Genomic DNA, 3,802 nt, shown 5'->3' with positions numbered 1-3,802 from the left:
AACTCTAACTGTAGTAATAGTAGTAGTAGTAGTAGTAGTAGTAGTAGTAGTAGTAGTAGTAGTAGTAGCTCTTGTTGTTGTTCAGTGGCAGATAGGATTTGAAAACAGATGACCTAGGGAAACCTCTTTTGAGCGGTCAGAGGTATTTCAGTGGCCCAGATGTTAGACACCACTTCGTAACAGGAGAAAACACTGAGCCAGCAGCACCATCCCCAGTGGCAGCACCAGCACCATCCCCAGTGGCAGCACCAGCACCATCCCCAGTGGCAGCACCAGCACCAACCCCAGTGGCAGCACCAGCACCAACCCCAGTGGCAGAATCAGCACCAACTCCAGTGGCAGCCAACCCCATCAACTGCATCAGCACCAATTACAGCATCAACACCAACCCCATCAGCAGCATCAGCACCAATTGCAGCAACATCACCAACCAGAGCAACACCAACCCCAGCACGCAGCAGCATCAACCACAGCAGTAGCAGTAGCAACAGCGGCAGCATCCACACCAGTAGCAGGAACCGTAGCACATGTAGCACAGGTGGCCCCTGAAAATATGGCAAGTTTTTAGGAGATAATCTCAGATCTGCTGATAATTTAACCCTCTGTCTGTGGAGGAATTCAATACAGATCTTAATTAACTCCAGTACCACTAGTGCTGGAGTGGCACTAATGGGATGAGGGTGTGGTGCTGCCTGTTAGATTGACATTTCTCAATCTCAACCCTATCCCCCAACAAGACACGAAAATGTTGGACTACAAAAGGGTAGCTCTGCCTGCAGTCCACTGGGTTAATGTTCTGATAAAACTGGGGTTGCATCTAGTACAACTACTAGTACAGTAAATGAGAGCTAAGATTAACTGATACATTGTACACCATTTGCCTGGCTCAATTCCCCGGTTATAGTCCTAAATATACTTCCATCTTCCCATAAATGAAGATGGACTGCAGCAGAAGGGTAACTTTATTCCTGCAGTCCACTTGGTTTGTAATTCAGATGAGCCTGGGGTCACAACAATGACTAAAGCTTGGGAAAATGTGGCCAGTCTACTTTGTAGAGAGAAGAGGTACTTTAACAGACTTCTATCTATCTACCTATCTATCAATTGAAGATAATGTATAAAGATGATGATTGATGATTGATGATGATGATGATGATGATGATGATGATGATGATGATGATGATGATGATGATTGATGATTGATGATTGATGATGATGATGATGATGATGATGATGATGATTAATAATAATAATAATAATAGGTAGGTAGGGGCGCCCACCATCCACTCACTCAATGTAGTGCTGCTCTCGGGTGTCTGCTCTGTCCTCTCCTCCATCCTTGTTTCCTTCCATCATCATCTGTCTTTTTTCCTTCATTCTTTTCTATTCCTTCTGCCTACGGGTGACTTTACACTCCCTCTTCTGTCTTTCATTCCTTCATTCTTTCCTCTCCCTTCTGCCTGTGGGTGACTCTACACTGAGTGACAAGCCAAATGGTTTCCTGTACACCAGGAAACCATTTACTACGCTGGGTGGTAACAATATAACCAAATTTTGGCGCCTGGTGGTTTAGTGGGTAATTATTGTGCTCCAGTCGGATTGAACCGGTGAAAGTTTATATCCAAAGGGTGATTGGGGTTTATTGCTCATGTAATGCCACTCAGGGATGAGTGAGGCTGGTCACTCTCATCTTAAATGTCAGGACCAACTGCCTAACCCCGGGCTTCTACGCTCCTCATGGGGCAACGTAGGATTGGGTGATGGATGGATGGATGGATGGATAATAATAATAATAATAATAATAATCTGTTTAAACCCTGACACTCTTAATCTTGCAGGGAAAAGGGGGGAGGGGTGCGATAAACAAATTGTTTCAATGTTGCCCTGTCCTCTCCCATAATTTTGCCCTCCGCTCCAACTCATACCACTTATAAAAAGGATAAAATTTTGTACAAAGAAAACCTTTGGCCATATTATTTTTGGGCTTATGAGGTCTCTCAGCACCTCTTCCTAAGCAACTCATTTTGTATATTACATCACAGTGTTCTCTTGCATATTATTTTTATAAGTTTTAAGGTGCAGGAGAGGTGGAGCCTTCATAAACGAGACGAACGAACAATAAACGGTACAAACGAAGGACACGATTGAGGAGAGCTTGTCTTCATATTGTAACTATAATTTAACTAAGCGTCTCCACTATTCATTTACAGAAACATTCCTCATCTACCTCCCTATCCCCGAAATGGAGGAAGGTCAATGCCATGAAGAGGGCGCCTTCTACCAAAACAAGACAATACACGTGTACAATAACTCTGCATTATGTAACTTCATGACAAGCATTATTCTTGTATTAATCGTTTGTTACAACTCCGCAATGAATATGGAGAGATGGCTGGAGTATAGTGGAAATCAGGGCTATAGGTAACTTAATTTCTTCACAATACTGGGTCTTTCCTAATATAATACAGTCTGGTGATAGCAGGTATAAGCTGTATGATATCAGAAGGTCCCATACTACATGTCCCTTACACAAAATCAAAGTTGTCATAGCCAAAAAAAAATAAAAAAAGAAAAGAAATTCCTGCACATTTTCCCCACCCTTGTAGGATGAAATAAGGTTCAAAGAATGGGGGGGGGGAAATAGTGAGAACTAGTCAATGTCTCAATGGGACACCAAATGGACCACACCCACACACCATTCAAGCCCCTGGAATCCTGATACCACCAACTGGCATAACTATTCACACACATAGTCACTTCATAACACCCATCAGATAAATCATTCAGCACCTTTCAAATTCAGCTCTGGTCATGTACGTCCTCCTACAAGATACACCTAATCAAAACTCGTCCAGTTATCTTTTATCAACTCCAATTATCTATCTACCCTGCAAAAAATCAAATATACTGTACACCAAAATGTGATACTGGTCCCTGGTTTGAATAAATCTACACTATCTATCTATATTCAGTTGCCTTTATCCCATAAGGAGTGGCCACACACAAATCGCCTCCATGTTGTACTGTCCCCTGTCATCTCGCTGCCCTCCCTCTCCCCCCTCACCTCACACACCCCTCACTCATATACCTCTCCACTCCAGCCTTCCATCTCATCCTCAGTCTACCCCTCCCTCTTCCTCAACTCCCTATTCCAAAAAGGGAGGATGGTGAATTGTAAGAGAAAGGTAACTTCTGGTTTCCCAACCCGATTTGCTTGGGACCACAACATAAACAAACTAGAATGGCACTCAGTAGAGCGCATACCTCCGCCAAGGCCCAACATGCAGCTGCAAAAAGACTACCCCCTTATAAAAGCATATTCAAATCCTCTAGATCCGGAATTTTATATGGATCCGCGCCAAACTGTACGGGTACACATTCGTAGATACCAACATCCTAAATATGCCTGATTTTTTCCATCAAGATCCATGCAATATTCATTGAAAAATTTACGAAAATGTCGATAAAAGCCCTGTCTCATGTTAAAGAAAGTGAAAAAAAAAAAAAATCCTGGATCCGCACCTTCATCCGGATCCGCACGAAAATTTAATGAAGTCTATTCTGGGCCAAGGCCCATTCTTCTACCAAGTTTCGTGGAAATCCGTCCAGTACTTTTTGTGTAATCTTGCTCACAAACCAACCAACCAACAAGCAAACAAACGGACAGGGGTCAAAATATATCTTCCTTGGCGGAGGTAAAGAGAGTCAAAATCGGACATTTACCAGAGAGTGGAGGCAGATGGTTGGTATTACCGATTGATGTTAAACTGGCAGCTGGTTGATATTGGCTGCTGGTTTGTAC

This window comes from Coenobita brevimanus, chromosome 96 (assembly GCF_032717465.1).
Source record: "Coenobita brevimanus isolate Jiangsu-jjx chromosome 96, ASM3271746v2, whole genome shotgun sequence".
In the NCBI taxonomy this organism is placed as follows: Eukaryota; Metazoa; Arthropoda; class Malacostraca; order Decapoda; family Coenobitidae; genus Coenobita; species Coenobita brevimanus.
The sequence above is the reverse complement of the archived record's forward strand: the minus strand, read 5'-3'. Positions refer to the sequence as shown.